The sequence below is a fragment of the Epinephelus fuscoguttatus genome, linkage group LG7 (assembly GCF_011397635.1).
Source record: "Epinephelus fuscoguttatus linkage group LG7, E.fuscoguttatus.final_Chr_v1".
Taxonomy (NCBI): domain Eukaryota; kingdom Metazoa; phylum Chordata; class Actinopteri; order Perciformes; family Serranidae; genus Epinephelus; species Epinephelus fuscoguttatus.
This window is the reverse complement of record NC_064758.1, coordinates 16550811-16569266: the sequence shown is the minus strand read 5'-3', so window position 1 is coordinate 16569266 and position 18456 is coordinate 16550811. Positions and strand designations below refer to the sequence as shown.

General features: G+C 40.6%; 1 protein-coding gene across 2 annotated transcripts in view; it reads right to left on the bottom strand.

Moving 5' to 3' along the window:
• celsr3 (cadherin, EGF LAG seven-pass G-type receptor 3) overlaps positions 1 to 18456 on the bottom strand; it is a 142638-nt gene that overhangs the window by 112525 nt on the left and 11657 nt on the right. The window lies entirely within an intron of this gene.

The following is an 18456-nucleotide window of genomic DNA, read 5'->3' as shown; positions in this document are numbered from 1 at the left end:
AGTGATGCGTGGAGGGCGAGGGGTGGATGAGACAGAAAGGATGTTGACAGAGAGAGGCAACGGAGGGTGAAGGAGAGCGAAGGAGGTTTATTAAAACCAGGAAAAGGCAAAGGAGATGAGGGAGGAGGACAAGAGAAGAGGAATGAGAAAGGAAATGAGGGATCTTTAACCAGGGAGTAATAAAAAATAGAGGAAGAGCACTTTGATTATATTAACTGACAGTCAATGATGATTTACTGTTTCAGTATCTCTGTAAATAACTGATTGATTATTGATGCTCCCTTAGCTAATATTGTAGTAATACATAATTTGATAGGTTAGTGAACTGATTAAATGGCCGATTTAAATAAATTTCACCAAGGTGAATACAATTAGTCAGCTGTTTTCCCTAAAATACAATTTGTTACTCATTTCCTGTTGACATTAAGTGTCAAACACACAGAAAGGAAGGAGGAAAGAAAGCATAAAGGAACAAGAATAAAACATTAGTATTTTTTATTAAAAGGAAGGACACAAAAAAACCACAAGATTTAGACAGAAATATACAGGCAAGAAAATCAGAGATAAACGGAAGAAAGAGATCAAGAGAAAAGAGAAAGAGACATGGCTGGAGGGATGGGGGTTGGGTCTGGTGGCAGCTGGTTTGATTACCGGATTATGAGGAGCCTCACTCCCCACTGACCTCTAACACACACACACACACACACACACACACACACACACACACACACACTAAAATCCAGAGCCCTTCGTAATAAACGCGCAGACAGAGGGAGGAGTGGCATTATGAAGGGACGGAGGAGGAAAAACTCCCACAGAAAATCATCAGGGCACATTTTACTGGAAAAATTCATATGAAATAGCTGGATGAAAAGATAGATGGGCTAAAAGGTAAACATCATGTCACATATCTGACTCTGAAATAACGTACAGCATTAGGTGAAGTAATTAAATGTCACCTCGTCTTCTGGGGCTAAAAGCCAGCTTTATTATCAGCCTTCTGGATCACGATGCAAAGACGCAGGAGTAATTGATGCTGATCTGCCATTGTCATTGAAATGAGACAGGGATCTATGAAAAGACCCAGGATAAGCTGCTGGAGTAGGACCCAAATCTTACACACACACGTGCGCACACACATCAATCACAAATGCACATATTCATTCCAATTCTGTACACATACAAAAATACACCCATCATACTAACACCAACGCTATTACCCTAAATCTAACATTAAAGGAGCAGTGAGACATTTTGGGATATGCGCTTATTTGCTTTCTTGTTGAGCGTTAGAAGCAAAGATTCATGCCAGTCTCATGTCTACATGATAAATATGAAGCTACAGACAGGAGGCAATTAGCTTAGCTAGGGATAAAGACTGGAAACAGGGGAAACAGCTAGCTTGACCGTCCAAAGTTTAAAAAAATCTGTTCAATTGCCCCCTGCTGGCTGGCTGCAACGTAGGTCATAAACCCAACATCTCCATGCTAGCAGGTGGGACATGAGCCAAACTACAAACTCAAAGTACACGTCAAATACCTTTTTCCCAAATACGGTCTGTCATTTTATGTAGTTGTTTTCACCCTGTTGTATGTTCATGTGTTCATTTTACTGCTAAGTTTGGTTTTAGTTATTTGATGGTTTCCTGGTTCGAACCCAGGGTGAGGGAGTTTGCATGTTCTCCATGTGTCAGCGTGGGTTTTTTCCGGCTTCCTCCCACAGTCCAAAGACATATTGACCATAGGTGTGAATGTGAGCATGAATGGTTGTCTCTATGTCAACCCTGTAGTCTGGTGAACTTTCCAGGGTGTACCCCGCCTCCAGCCAAATGTTGGCTGGGATAGGCTCCAACCTACCCGCGACCCCTAACAGCATAAGCGGTTACAGAAAATGAATGAATGAGGATGAATGCTATAAAAAGAGGGTTTCATGTCATGATTGACAGATCAGTGGCGTTGCTCCCAGTTCGTCAGACGGGTGTATGGATGGGAACCTGACACTGTACAGTGGGAGGAAGTGGAGATGCATCGCCCATCTTTATTTACAATCACTGGTATGTACAATTCTCTGCTAAACTGAGCTCACCACCTCCTGGTTCCAGCTTCATAATCAGCATATAGACCATTTTAGTGCTACTCTGTCGCACCGTCGGACGGGCAGCAGCTTTGGTTTAGTTTTCTTGTCAGCTACTGCAGTAACAAACATTTAACAGGAAATAGAAAGGGATGTTTATGTTAACAGTCTATATACATTTATAGATCTTCTCATCTAACTCTCAGCAAGAAAGCAGAATAAGTATATTTCCCAGAATGTCTTAAAGTGTTGGCGAGGACCATACCAAATGTCCTCTCTTCTCAAAAACATTGTGCTCACAAAGTGTATACTTCATGTAAATTAAAATTTGTAATTTTAGCACTAGAGTCCTCTTTGGGATAGTCTGAGTGGGCGGAAGTTCACTGCATAGATCAGCCTCTCACTGGGCAGAACGAGCCACCCGCTGAAGTCCCGCCCTAAAACCTCCGGTTGTGTAGCAGTTTTCAAGCGCACCGTTGCTGTGGCACTGCCAAGAACGATTGTGATTGGTTGGAAGAAATAAAAAAAGCCAGGGTGTTTTTTTTCTCCAATCTTAAAGTGAGAGTCGGCGCAGCCAGACCTTTCTTTTCTTGAGAAAGGTCTGGTGAGCGAGACTATCTTTGGGATAACATGTTTGTGTTACTTCTCAATATATGCTGCAATAGTAGACACACATACATTATATTTCAAAAGAATAATAAACCACTTACTCCATGCTTTATTACAATTCCTGGAGGATGGTGCTGTTTTCCTCCTCTTTGCCACCAACCAATCCATCTGCACCAAGGTTATTTGTTCTTTTGTTGACACACTGTTTTGTGTGCAATTGCCGTGTTAGAGTCCTACAGACTGTGCGCTTAACTGTTTTCTGATAAGAAGAAAAAATACAACAATTTCCTCTGTCAGGCACTTTGAAAATTTCCCCTTTTAGTTACAGGCTCGCAGGAATCCCCTCCGGTGGTCCACAGGGGACAACTGTGACAACTCAGCAAAACATGTACCAGGCTAAACTAAAAAATGGTACTCTAAATATCAGTGCCTGTTTGTCCTGACAGTTTTTAACCACATTGTGATTTTATCAGCCTTCAGGGGTATTTTGGCCCCAAGCAGCCATTAAATTCTGACAGTAAACCTGGCACACACACACACACACACGCGCGCGCACACGCACACACAAACATGCACAGTTAAATATCTTCATTTGGCTTCCCTTCATGTCCAACTAATTTGGCCAACCTGCATCAGCACAGGGCTCTTCACTCATCCCTCTACAGATGAAGCCAATTGGAGGCTTGAAACAGAAAAGGAAAAACAACCATTCAAGCTAAATGGCCAGTTCAGCAATTACATCCACCAAACTCTGTCCATTTCCTGTCAGCACAGGTCAATGACCTGTCCGCTTCTCTTGCTGAGATCAGCGACAAATATTACACAGGTACATGCCCTGACATGCTAATTACAGTTCTGCTGAAAAGACAAAAGTCATAATCAATAAGTCTGCTGAAACATAAAGGCCACTTTCCAAAATTTCTGGAAGGTTTTGTCGTTACAGTGTGGGAATCCCACGAAAACTCTAACACTAGGCCTAATTATAATGTCTCCTGCTGTGTTAAAAAGTTCATATTTTTCCAAAGCTCAGCAAGGAAAAGGTGCTAAAATGTAAATGAGTGTTGGAAAGTGTATGCCAGGATTCTTAACTTCACCTCAACTTTGACTGCAAGCACAACTTAAAGGGGAACTACACCTCTTTTCAAATTCATACAAGTAATTCCTTTGGTCTCAGGCAGTTCAAAAACATTAGTAAACATGAGCAACTCTCTCCCAAATCGAAAAGCTACATTGCTAAAACTCAAATTTGTGATGTCAGAGGGTATAAAGTCTGGAGCTGCTTCAGAGACAATGAATTGGGTGAGATGTTACTGATGATACTTAAAGCACCCAGGAGAATATTCTGAATATATGGGTACAGTTTTGGGTTTCAAAGATGAGAACACTGCAATAGAATAAAGCACATTTGGGTATAAAACAGAAAACATTCTGTGGGTCCACAAAATCAGGCTCCCATTCATTGTCTATGGAACTTTTTGCCATATGACATTGCAAGTTTAAGACTTACTTCTCTGGTTTCTGGCTTTGGCAGAGATCATGTTCACATATATTAATGACCTTTCCTATGCCATGCAGTTAACAGGAATTCCTAATTCAGGTTGTGTTCCCCTTTAAAGTTATTGTGTTTTACCTAGACGCATGGGGGAAATATCATTTTGAAATGTAGCAGTTGTAGTTTTTGTCTCAAATCCTCCTTTGTTACTAAAACCATCCATTTGACCATCTTCCATTCAAAGAATTTCAATTTCCAACAAAAAGTCAGACAAAATTATCAGTTAAACAAATTGTCCAGATATCTCATCTGATGCTCAGACAGACTTTATGGCATTTTTGCCTTTATTTGACCGATAAAAGAGTAGATTGGAAATGGGGGAGAGGGCACCGTAAGACATGCAACAAAGGCTGGAATTAAACCAGGAATGTTGCAATAATGTGGCATGCATTGTAACAACTTGGCTCCAAGACTCTCTAAGACAACACTTTAAACAAAAATGTCAGATAAATACCAGTCAGTAATGGTCTCTACACATGCATCCCTACATTTTTTAGAAAATCAGATAATTTATTAATAGAATATTTTTTTTATATGATTAAATGTATACCCTGAACTGGCTACTTAAGAGCAAATAGAAATATATTTGAAGTCCACCAGATATTAATTTGAAAATGCTAAACTTTTCAGAAATAAGACTATAGGCTCCATATAAAGGCCAATACTGATGCTCAGTAAAGAGAGAGAATAGTGTGCAGGACGACATAAGTTACCTACTATCTTTTAAATTGTTACCAAAGCTCATGGGATTCAGATCTGTAAAAGGGCTGGTGTATCATTATGGATAGAAAGTCTTCATATCCAGAACTAAATCCAGAGGCATCAGGTCTATCTCCGTGGAATATAAAGATGTGGAGCAGTTGTGAATTACTTTAGAATCCTGGTGAGAGGTGAGTAAGGGTGATCTCGTCCATACCTTCCCAATAAGCCAGGAAGTCATAACTAATGCATCGCCCTTTCTCCATGGTACTCTACTTTAGCGTGCATGGAAACAATGAAACATTAATAACCTCCAAACTCAAAACAAATGGAAGGTTATTTTGGCGTCTTTAGCACCACGGGAAAAACAAAGCATTTCGTAAATAACAACTCAGAGGCGCTTCTGCAAGCTTTCACGGCTCCTATGGGCTTCGAGCCAACATTTTCCCCTTCATGTGTCCACACTTCAAAGAGGGAGGAGAGCTCGGGGCTGGCGTGCATAAAGCCTCTAAGAATAAACACACTGATCTGGAATCACCAGCGAGGTAGCATGGATGCATGAACATCAATACGCCATGAGAGGGAGGCTGGCCTCCGATCAGTGCTCCAGCTCTAAGATGCTTTGTGGGTACACACTCCCCAGCGTTTCAAAGGGTTGAAGGAGTTCAGTGCTATCTCTCTGCGCCAGGTAGCCTGACTAATAGCACACTCAAAGCTTCTTGAATGTCAGAGCATCCCGAGCTCGCTTCCTGGAAATCCACACGGAAATAGTCTGCAAAGTAGCGTACAATAGAGGCCCACAGCTGGAGCTGAAAACAGCCCCAGAAACATTTTTGAAAAGCTGTAATACAGGGCAGGAGGATGGGTCACAAGGCAGAGCCCTGGCATTTTCCTTTAAGGAAGAAAGCAAGAAAGTCATAGAGTGAAGCAATCAAATGTTTGGAGATACTGCGCAGGTGGTTTGTGAACGAAAAGTCACTGATTTGAAAATGATGTAAGAAACATACATCAGCTACTCAAGTTAGCTACTAATAGACACAATAATCAAAGCTAATAGCCAATTTTTTTAAAATACAATTCTCTGTCCCTGTTTTAATTGTTCATTTATTCCTTGGTATATATGCTGGAGATGTGTCAAAAAATAAGTACTGAGTATTTTTTACATCAGAGTCCCTGTCTTTTCTCTTTCTGTAAAACGTTTCTGTAAAAAAATGTTGGATGTCTCATCCTGCACTCAGGGGAGCTTACAAATGTTCATCCAATCAAACGAGACTTTTGGCGTCAAGCTAGCCATGTGTCATCTTAACCCACCGTTTGTGGGTTGTAGTAGCTAACAGAGCAATATGGAGTGAGACAGGAAGAGATGTGTTTGGATATCATTGGGCAAAACCATTGCTTTCATTTCAAAATCAATGTGGCTGAGGTATAAATTGTTCATCTCTCCCTCTTCCTCCTGATCTAACGGTGCGAGAGGGGTGCGTGTATGTGGAGCAGTCTGCTGTATCGTGCTAAACTCTAAGGCGGAACACTTTTTAGCAGTCCCATCAAATGCGAAGGATTTGATTTAAATCTTGCAACTGTACAATGCTCAAATATTTCATTTCACTGGGAAATACATCACACAACAGAGAAGTCGCACACAGGTGGTAAACACACTGCAGATGCTGGTGAGACAGTTTGATGAAGATTAAAAAAAAAAAAGAAACATTAAATCTCTGAAAAACACTGAGCTTTCTGTTTGTGAAGTTTGATTGGCAGTGACCTTCTGTAGTTTCAGAATGACTTTCATTGGTGTGGTTATTTTATCAGTTTCTGATGGTAAAAAAAATGATAAAGTACATTTCTTATTTACTGAAAATATACTATGATTATTGTGCAGTACATACCATAGTGTATGCATTTAGTTTATAATATGGAAAGGGGAAAGATGGTCTATTACATCAACTATAAAACATGTTTCAGACCAGGGATAGGCAACCTGTGGCTCTGGAGCCACATGTGGCTCTTTAGCCCCTGTCCAGTGGCTTCTTGAGCCTTTGAGAAAAGAAGTCTATGGAAATTCATTCTGTGAATCCAAATGTTGCTGAACCTCGATAGCAGTGGCTGGTTATCTATGGATACCAAATCCAAAAAAGTAAAATGAATAAAAATTTATTCACCCGACATTAAATCTAAGAGCTCAGAGGAGACGCTGCTCACTTTAAAAGCAACTGTTGTGTAATCCATGCAGTTGCAGAATCCAAATGCCTCCTGCATTTAAATTCCTCCCACTGTGGGAAGAAAACCTTGGACATGCATTGGGCAAATTTTGCCTGAATCAATCAAGGTTCGAATACCTCACCAATAGACATTCAGGTCAACCTAAAATGTGATTTGAATGGGGATGATGGGCCGTGTATTCTCAGAGAATATCCATGTTTCTTTTATTATTCATTCTGTGTAGCTCAGTCTGTAAAGGCTAACACTGCCAGGGTTAGAGGTTGAAATCCAGACATGGTTCAGTCATTCACACATGGTTTTGACACTTCTATGGTTAAGAGTCTGACTCAAACTGTATGCACTCTGGGTACTGTAAGGGGCTGGGATTAAAAAGAAAAAAGCCCAAAAGGGGAGATATATTACAACTAGCATGCAAAAACCCCAAAACAGTAAAATTGGATTTAGACTGGACAAAAGCCGTATGCTGCTACTCTGAAACACACTAAACACCGTCACGGTGCCTTCAGCCCATTAGTTCTCAGTTCATGTATCCACAATCACATGGTTTTAAATCCTATTTCACACTGTGTTGTCACATCCCTTTGTTTGGCCTTTTCCTGCCTCTCCTCCGTGTCCTCGAAAAGTCCTAATAAAATACATGAGCAGGTTGAATTTTCAAAATGCCGTGTGACACAAAGTCTGAGGAGCTTTATGTTTTCAGCTGTGTGAGTTGCCCCCAGGTCAGGCAAATAGACAGGTACAGTAGCTGCCGAACAAACGCTGCCCTTTTCGAACACACATAAACCGTTTGAGGTTGTTACCGTCTGATGTACTGTACAGTCACCTGAAAATAAAGAACACAACTCCCAGAGAGAGAGAGAGAGAGAGAGAGAGAGAGAGTGCAAATATGAACAGCCAAAATGGCACTTCATACAAATGAGTGAATAAATGGATAGCTGAAGAGAGAGGCAGGCCATACATTAATGCCTGTAAAATAACACAAGCGTTAACAATATTGTGTATGCATCATTACAAAGCACACATACACACACACACACACACACACACACACACACACACACACACAGCCCAGTTGCTGGCTTGACAGCTGATTTCTGCGCTCTGTTTGTTTTTTAAAGCCTTTCTACCCCTGAGGTCTGGGCACTCATTATACTCAGAGCAAAGTAGAACACAGCTACACACTCACACGCACACACACACACACACACACACACACACATACACACACACACGCACACACACAGCAGCCTCAGCAACATAATGGTTTAAACCACCCTTTTACAACAGAGGCAGTAATCCTGAACGTTAAACCAGATACACTTAACTTGTACACACACTGAAAACAAAAAGCCCTCTCACATGCAAAGACTCACTTTAGTCCATATCACATTTATACACACACTCACGTCTATTGTCCGGATAAATGACAAATCCGCACTCTGACCTCTCTGACATGCAGACGTGACATCTGTTTGCAGCTGTTTACAGCCGCAGCCATCACCCTCCTCCATCTTGCATCTGTCTTCTACTCGTACTGTGGTGCTGCTGTGGTTAATTCTTTCTCTCGAATGCACAACCACAGAGAATTTATTTTGGTGTGGAAAAAGTAGAACACTATCTGCGGTTGTTGTTTTTGTGTTAAATAATTTGGTATTTTGAAGCATAAAATTGTGGGCTGAACACTCTCTCTTATAAATTATTGCAGTCAACCCTGCACCTGAGGCAGGGTGTGTCTGTAGCAGCTTTCAGCGCTCCAATCACTGTAAGGGCTCTCTGTCGCCTGAAAAGATCTTAAATTTGAATTTTCCAAACAATTGCTCCTGTGGGGCGGTGTAACAGTGCAGCAGTAATGGTCTGCTCAGCACGGTACGTGCAGCAAAAAGGACTCCTGTGATGCTTACTTATGTATGCCAGTCACTCAGACACACCTAGAGAAGATGCACACGACTGAAAAATGTTTGAATTACAATTATTAGTGTTCACAGCTTCGAGAGATGGAAATTGTGAAAGCCATGCTAAGAAAAGGCAAAAGGCAAAGCTTTAGTCAACTCTTGTTCTCTACATTTGTATTCGGGACAGCAACAACACACACATCCAATTCCCCCAGCCATGCCTTATTCCACACAAAAAATTGAAACAGGTAGAAAACCAAACCTACAAAATACAAACAAAAATATTGTTGGTGTGGCAAACTATGTATCATCGGTCCATAGTTTGGACAAAGTTAAAGACAGTTGGTCCTACTTAAACCAAATACCTTCATCACTAATAGATCAAGATGGCTGCTGCATCAGTTCAGCTTTTCATCTAATCCACACCTCTTCCACCCTCATCCTTAACACCGGAGCACCCCAGGGCTGCGTTCTGAGTCTCCTGCTGTACTCCCTGTACACACACTACTGTGTAGCCACTTCAGACTCCAACACCATCATCAAGCTTGGTGACAACACAGCTGTGGTGGGCATGATCACAGATAACAATGAAAAGGAGCTGACCTGCTGGTGTCAGAACAACAACCTACTATTGAACGTCTGCCAAACTGAGGGAAGAACAGGACTTTGGGAGGAAGCAGCAAAGAAACTATGCTCCCCTTAATATCATTGGGTGCTCAATGGAGAAGGTGGATGGCTTCAAATACCATGGTGTCCACATGACCGAGGGCCTGACCTAGGCGCTGCATACATCACTACCTGGTACGGAAACAGCAACAGAAGCAGCGGGAAGCACTAATTCTCCAGTCAGATGCCATTATACTACCAAAGAGAAGAGGGCACAATGAGATGATGTAATTAAAAGAGCATTGTTAAGGAAAACAAGGCTGTATAATAAAGGGGAGCACACTGGACAATGGAAATAGAGAGTTTTGCTGACTAATATTACAGCTATATGCTCGTGAAGGAGTTCTGGTAACAGCCATGTGTGCATAGTACCTATTGAAATCAAGCCTGTGGCAAGCTGCCACGTAATATCTATAGAGAGCTGTGGCAGCCGGTCTGAGCGGCGGCTGTTTGATTCTACTGTGAAACGCAGCCAAACTTAAAGTTGGGGATAGTTTAAATCTTAGTGGCGAATTGCGGCCAGAGAATATCCAAGAATACCCCAATCAGTAAACAGAGTCCTGTGACTCCCATGACATCTCGACCTATGTTACAAAACATTTCTTTCCACCTGAAACACATGAACGCCTCACAGGAAAATGTTCTTAATGCCTGCGAGCCATGGCTTCAGAACGGGAGCTGTACTACCATTTTGAAGCCTCGAGTTCGGCTGTTACCATCTTGGTTTTTGGATTCAGAAGTGACCATATTTGGACAAGAGGGTCAAGCTGTGGATCTGACTGAGAATGCTGGGTGAGGCCTGGCATGCAGTCTGTCACTCAAAGCAACCACGCTCATAATTATGTGTAACTTTAAACCTTTATAAAATGTTAATGTTGTCAATAAATCAACTTTTCCACCTCCCACAAGGATAATAAAATTGAAGATTTTGTTTAAGTTTAGGGTGTTTCCTCTCAGGCTTTCTTATGGATGAATTGAAAATGCACATAAAAAGAGGTGGATGGAAACATAACTATAGAAAAGCATAATTAGAACTGACCCAAAATGTGGCTGACTCGAGCAGACCCAAAGAGAGAATGCTGGCAGCAGCACTTAGCACCTACTAAGTACCATCAGCAGCAGCAGCACCAGCTGAAAAGAGCAGCGAGATCATTTTTTTCCTGGACTACACAGTTCACACTCTCTTTTTTAAAAAAAATGTGTTTATGTGATTAAGATGCACCACATGACCAAAGCTGATAGAGTCACATGTTGTTACAATGCATTACAGCTTTATAAAGTGGTCTAACAGACTCCAACAGACTCATCCAGCCCAGCCCTGATGTCTGACAGGCTGGATCACTGTCCAGCTTCTCTCTGCAGTGATCTGGTTTGTTTACAGCTATCATGTTAATGTTGTGAAGCTAATGTGCTAATGATTTATTGATGACACAATGCTAAACATAGCACAGACGTTCCAGTTGATCTTTCCTCATTTTCCCTGTACTGCATCTCTCTGTCGTCTCTGGTGGCTGATTTGAACTGAACCCATTTTCATTTTTCCTCACACCAGCACAAACAAATCATTAAAATGCTATTTATGAACACTTAAATTTCCATTTACCATTCAACATTTGGCTCTTTGATGTCTGAAAGGTTAGGAGACCTGAACTTTGGGTAATAAACGCTCTGTGTTTGTGATGTACTTCAAGTTCTAATGTGTTTTGTATCGCTTTAAATGACTGTAAAGCAACTGTTATTAGCACGCTAAAAATAAGTTCTGTGTGCAGATACAAGTTTTGCTGGGACTTGAGCAAATGTCCTCAGGTCCCAGGCAGTTTTTAATGATTAAAAAACCGACTTTTATTCCATTAAAGTGTATATAATCAGCACTCAGCTTGTGGTGCTTAACGTGCCAAAAACTACACTTGAAAAACTCAACAGCAATGTCTCTTTTCAGAGTGAATGACAACATGTAAGACCTATTTTCTTATACCGTACCACACCTGCCGACCTAACCCCACACAGAGGAAAGCTATTTGTGGAAAAATGTTAAAGCCCTGGTGAGGAGGACCCAAATAATGTTTACATTTTGCCTTGTAATGAGCACAGCCTGTCATCCATGAGTATATGCACGTTTGAGGGGTGTAGTTCTGTGAAGAAAATAGTTCCGACATGAAACTGGTCACAACAAGGTCTGTGGAAATCTTGAGTAACCCAATCATGATTTCTGGAAAGACATTGCTGTTGAGCTCTGGAGAAGGAAGATATCTCTACAGCCAATATCTCCAACACTTGGCAACTCACACCAAAGCAATCTAGACTAATAAATAGCACTACAGGTAAGAAAAAAATATGTATTTTTGACTTAAGGGTGAACTGTGTCTTTAATACCTTATTGCATAATAGCATGTTGCAGAAGCAGTTTGTCTGCTTTAAGTCTAAATTTTACCCTGTACTTGGTAATTTATAAATCTCGTCCAGCCATGTGTGTGTTTCGAACTGCAAACGGGAAACAGAATGTAATAGATAAATGTCAGCCTTCTTAATTAAAGACACAGGCAAAGTAGAAAAACATCCTGCAAGGTGCTGGAGCATAGTGAAGGCAGAGGGAGGAAAAAGGATGCATTCATTTTCTCCATGTCTGTGACGTTTAACAAATCACCACTTCTTTATCACAAACATTCATTATACTATTCCAGCAGATTATAGAGGTACTCTGTAATGACTCTGTAACTTTCTGCTGCCAGAGTTTGAGTTTAAATTTGCTGTGAGTTGAATGCATTACGCAGGCTGAATATTCTATCAGAGCAGATATTCAACCTGCCTCACACAGCTGAGTGATATGCACAGAAGGTTTTATGACTTCATCTGACAGACTACAGGAGAGCAGCATGGAGAACTTTGTGTTGTCCTGCTTCTTAGGGAAATGGGGAGCCACAAGTTAGAAACTGTTTTTTGATTATTCAAATAATTGCGTTGGTCTGTTAGGAAAAACAGGCTGTATATGAACAAATGGAAAACTTAGTGGAGCAAAACTCAAATATTTTGAGGTCAGAGTGTCACATAAAGTTAATCTACAGCAGTTTGTTACAGGTAGTATTATTCGAAGCTATGTAAAGACGCATTTCTTTACTCAGAGAGAATTAGGTGACAGGGGGAGGGAAAAAAAAGGTGTGAGAAGCACATTTCAAGAGCAGAGGCTTCCCAGACCAAGTGCAAAACTCCCAGCAGGGAACATGAATTTGTTATGCTCTCAACTCCCTGAAAACTTCTGTCAAAATATTCACTCATGGCAGCACACCATGCCTGAATTTTCACTGTCACAGCATTCCCCTATGCATAACATTGCCTTATTTATCACCATTTCCCAGCAGTCATCCTGCCACTCAAACCACATTGTTATTCGTGAGAAGAGAGACGTATGAAATGGACTGTATTTGTACAGGGCAGCTCCCAGACGGGGATGTGCACAGCTGTGTGAATGCAAAGTAAACTGGTATTTACAGTAAAAGAGACCGGAGTGCAAGTCTAGCATATCCGCGGTGAACGAAAGCTGGGACACAGACATGCTATCAGTACATTTTGCTGTCTGATTCCTCTCCATAAGACTCAGAGAAAACTACATTGAGAACTCGTTTATACATTTGCATAAAATAACTTGAAGGCAGTTGCTTAAGCTATGAGAACAGTCCACTGTCCTTTTAACATAGTGATCAAGCATTCAATTATGTAACAGTGTTATAGTGTAAGACAGACATGGTCGCCGCTAACCTATCCACCACCTAATATCTTTGGCCTTCAGTGAGCTAAAAACCTCTGACAATATCAGAAAGCTTTAAAGAAACACCAGCTCTCTCTCAAAACCTGTTGAGGTCACAGGTTTGGTCCCAGCGTCTGTGTCATAGTTACAAGACCGTAATGGCCCAGTGGAGAAACCTGCCATCTGGCTCTGTGTCCCTCTGAGGAAAGAGAAAACTGTGTCAATGTTACAACCATCTCTGCTCGGCCTGAATCATTTAGCTCCTGACGGGTGGTAGATGCATCGTGACCCTGTCAGGATGAAGATGTAGTGCGTACGTCTAATGGATTCTAATGGGCTGGTAAAAGTTTCTTTACATTGTGGTTGACCAGTACGTACAGTGTGCTGTATGTAGGTCATCATGACTGGTAAGTGAGTTGCAGTAAGTGCTGTTTGTTTGTGATGCTGTGGGTTTGAGCCCATTTGTAAACTTTTAATGCTGTTTCTCTTTAGCCTCTGAAAAGATCTAGTGTGTTTAAAGTAATACTTGTATTTTCTTTGTATATGAATTAATCATCCCCCCTGTTACACTGAATTTGTGAAGAAAAATTGTTTTCTTTTCTTTGTATTTTCAGTGTTTTATCCATTTACAAACTGTAACACAACTCCTGTGGTATTCCATGTCTCATTTCTCCAGTTGTATGCTCAGTACTTTCCAAAAACAAGCATTATTGCTGAAACCTTACAACCCTGCTCAGTGGAATGAGTGAGCAAAGTTCAAATGCATGTGCTCGTATGGGGAAGTATTTAAAATGGATAAGTTTTAATGAAAATGCATGTGTTTGAGGAGTGCCCAGGATAAATAAGACTTGGATTATACTGCACAAGTTATGTGAGAGTTTCTTAATGCTGCTCCCCTATGACTTCAATTAATCAAGAATTTTCCCAGTTTTTAGATTCTTCATCCACAGTGGAGGCATGAGAGAAAAACTGCAGTTGCTTCACAAATTCAAGGTAACACAGGGTGACTTATTGATATACAACTGATTTTTGAGGGGTGAGTATTCCTTTAAAGTCGATATGTATGCTGTGGCAACACACACCAGCATACCTTTGAACAATTTGATTAGGTAGCAAGGGGTGAGTTACGCTAGAAAAGAACCAATTTGCACAATGTGTCGTCCAACCACGTTGGAAAGCATAAATGTTTCTGTTACTCAAGGCCTCACATCAAGGCAGAGTGAAAAGTCGACACAGAGAGATGAGCAAGACGCGGTAATTATTTAAATATGGGGATAAGGGCGCACATTTTCAGACAGACATTCATGGAAGGCAATCATAGTGCTGCCCTCATGGTGTTGCATGCTTCAAAAGTTTGGTAAAGAACGAAAGAAGAGAGCTAAAGAGAAGTTTAAACCCTGCCTACTTTCTCACCTTCACACACACAATGTCAGTGTCAGACTGGCAGTTTTGAAAAGTTATATATATATTGTCAGCCACTCACTTTATCAGTAGATGAAGATACAATATAAAGATAAAATGCCATGAAATAATATTAATCTGTAAAACTATTAAGATTTACGACTCCATGTTAGGGTGAAATAGCAAAATACAGAGCCAGGGAAGGGGAGGAATATCCCAAGAACCAAATTTGGATATTCTCTAAGAATAAAATGGTGAATTCACAAGAAGAAAAAGTACTGCCAGAAAGTTGGGTGACATAGTATGAATAGCAACTAAGTCCATGTAGGAAACTGTGATGGATGACTGGGTCAAGCACAGGACTTTTACCCACTAGAGCAGGGTTTGTGTCCCTTAAGAGTCAGTGTTGGCTTATTATTTTCATCTTTTAGAGTATATATAGCTGCTAAATGTACACATATTTTGTGAGTTTTATCTCTTAAAATGACCATTTTGACTTCAGAAAATATCCAAGGTTTATGTCACAAATTTACCACTTTAATCTCAGAAATTCTGTTATTTCTAGGATTATTAATCCCCTCCCCCTGCTCTGTCTCTTTTTTTTTTTTTTTTTTTTACCTACAATGGCCCTAATATTCCACTGTATTGAGTTGTACAATTTTTTAAGCTAACAAAGCATATATTCATCACAGTAAACTATATATAGCCTGAGTGCTGAGCAATGTGTACTGGACTGTAAAAATATGTATGTATGAATTAATTTGTATAATTACCACAATTAATTTGTATTATTACCATAAAACTTTGAAATTATCTCTTGCTCTCTCTCTCTGAAGCAGTGGCAGGCTCTCTAACATTTGACTAGTCAAATCAATACAGTGCAATAGAGGGATGGGTGGTAAATAAACACACACACACACACACACACACACACACACACACACACACACACACACACACTGCTTTTAAAGCGCTATTATATAAAAACCACTTTGTTTGGTGGTGAAACTAAGCCCGCAGGCTTCCTGGGGGTCCAGTGGGCAAACCATGTTTTCATCACAACATGACATTAAAACTGGTTCATGGCATTTAATGTCTGTGTTCAATTATCTTCAGTTCTTTTCTCACATCTCTCTTTTGAAATGTGTCCGTCTCTTTCTTCACTGCAGACAATGAATACATGAAATATAATAGAGAGACAATAGATGGTAGGAATACAGGGATGACTGTTTCTCAGTGTGACATCAGCAGCTAAAACACAAAAGAAACACACACTGTACTCTCGCCCCATTGTACCTCCGTGTTTGTAATACTGAGTAAAAAGCACATTATTATTTAAAATGAGAATAATTCACAGTGTTATGCTCTTGGGTGTTGACCTTTCTCAACTGACCCACATGTAGATGTATTAACTACTTTACACACACACACACACACACACACACACACACACACACACACACACACACAGCATCGGTGTACTCACCCACGATGTGTAGGGGTCTCGTTAAAGCCAGTGCAATGACCTAATATATGTGCTGTAAGTGTATCCCTGGTGCATTGACCTGAGCCACAGTTAGCATATAGTTGCCTAAGCAATTACAGCATATAGTAAACCAGTGTGTAAATTAATACGTGGTGTGACTTTATTCTCAACACCATTTAAACTCCCAGAGTCTCCAGCACACACAGAGGACATTACCTCAAGTCAGCATGGAGGAAAAGACTGGTGCATGTTGAGCTTGGCTCGCTGGATGTATTACCTTATTTGCAGAATGCTCAATCGTCTGTTCCAAAGGGTTCTCACTCCCTATTCAAATACAGCAGCTAGGTCATGACTCAGTGCTCTAAAGTCCTCTAGCATCAGTTTTGGATATGTCAGTTTCTGCTTGTTACATGTATACAGAATCTTCTTAAAAACTGACCTTTTAATGTTCACAGAATAAGTAGGATTTGGCCCCAAAACTACTTTAAGTTTGGGCAACAAAACTATAGAGTTAGGTTTAAGAAAAGAAAATAGTTTGGGTTAAAATGGTGTCTTCTTTTAGTTTCACATGGGACACAAACAGTGGACTCCTGGGAGAAAGTCCTGTGCTTGTTTTCCCATCCATCCATCCCAACTTCACCACATAGACTTGTCAATTTTTATACAATGTCTAATACTGCCATGACTGGGTATACATTGGAGTTAGTTGAAAGCCCAGTGCATCTCATTGCACTGGGCAATAAAGGTGCCTTGTGCATCAATATCAGATGCCAAGGGGCTACTGACCAGGCTGCAGTATTTGATGACATGAGGATGAGAGCTTGTTGTCTATTCATTAACACATGCATCCAAGCGCTGGCATGCTACAAATTTACAAATGACAAACTATACACAATAATCAAGAACGTGCTTAAGTTTTTGTGTTTATCACATCTGATTTTATCTTGATTCTATAGAGCTTCGCTAATGAAAGTACCACGTAATGTGAAAGGCATTGCTCACAGTGACAAAACCACATTATCTGCACTTCTATGAAGCTTTTTCTCTTGGTGTTTTTGCCTTTAACGACAGGACAGCCATAGATTGACAGGAAATGTGGGAGAGGGAGGGGGCAATGAAATGCAGCAAAGGACCACAGATAGGAGTCAAACTTGTGCCACTACAAAAGAACTCAGCCTATGTGGAGTGCACACTCTACCAGGTGAGCTAAAGGTTGCCCCAGGTTTATTGTTTCATTTCTACAGAACATTCACCCTTTGGTACGGTCTCAGTGCTCTCATCAGCCTCATTTCCAGCAGCAGAGAGCTGTTTCAACAGAAAAAGCTCTAAATCATAAACCCATTGTACACTACTTACACAGCAACAAACAGCAGAAAGTCAGACTAAGTGGAATATTTAGCAGATATTGTTCTAAGTAGTTAGTGGAGATCAAAACAGAGCTAAAAGGAGAGTTAATCGACCTACGTCCATTAGCTGGACACAAACATGACTTTAAGTGAATGTTGCTCTGTATCCACTGATTGTTTCAGCTTGTTATGAGGTTCTTCTTCTCCCACGCAGCCAAAAAATGTAATTTATGCATCTTTAACTAAACATGATCCGAATCATAATCAGAAACACTGCTGCACAGGTGGTCTACATCAGGATAACGACCAATTAGGAGTATAAGTCACTCATTAAAAGGCCTGGCAATCAGCACTTTGATCCTATATGCAAGTTTCAAAGCCATACCAGAAAGCAGAGATCCAAATCATATCTGTGTCAAAACCAACTCATGGACATTTACAATATTTTGGGAGTTTATAGATGTTGGTGATTTATTGGACTGTGTTTTTCAAACATCAAAAAGAAAATTGAGACAAATGTCTTGACACCATGTTTTTCTTTCAAGCTACTTTAGTATTCAGGCCTTTTTCACAGCACAAATTTTGACAAGCACGAAAAGCACAGGTGCTACCAATAACATTAACGATGGCTCAGTTCTATTCAAGTGTCCCAGAAAGTCATGACAGTGTGACACTGAGCCAGCGTGCACAATACCAGGGCTCCGAAAGTGAAGCAGCTAATTGCAATTCAGCCGTCGTTAATTTTATTATTTACCCCTGTGCTTTTCCTT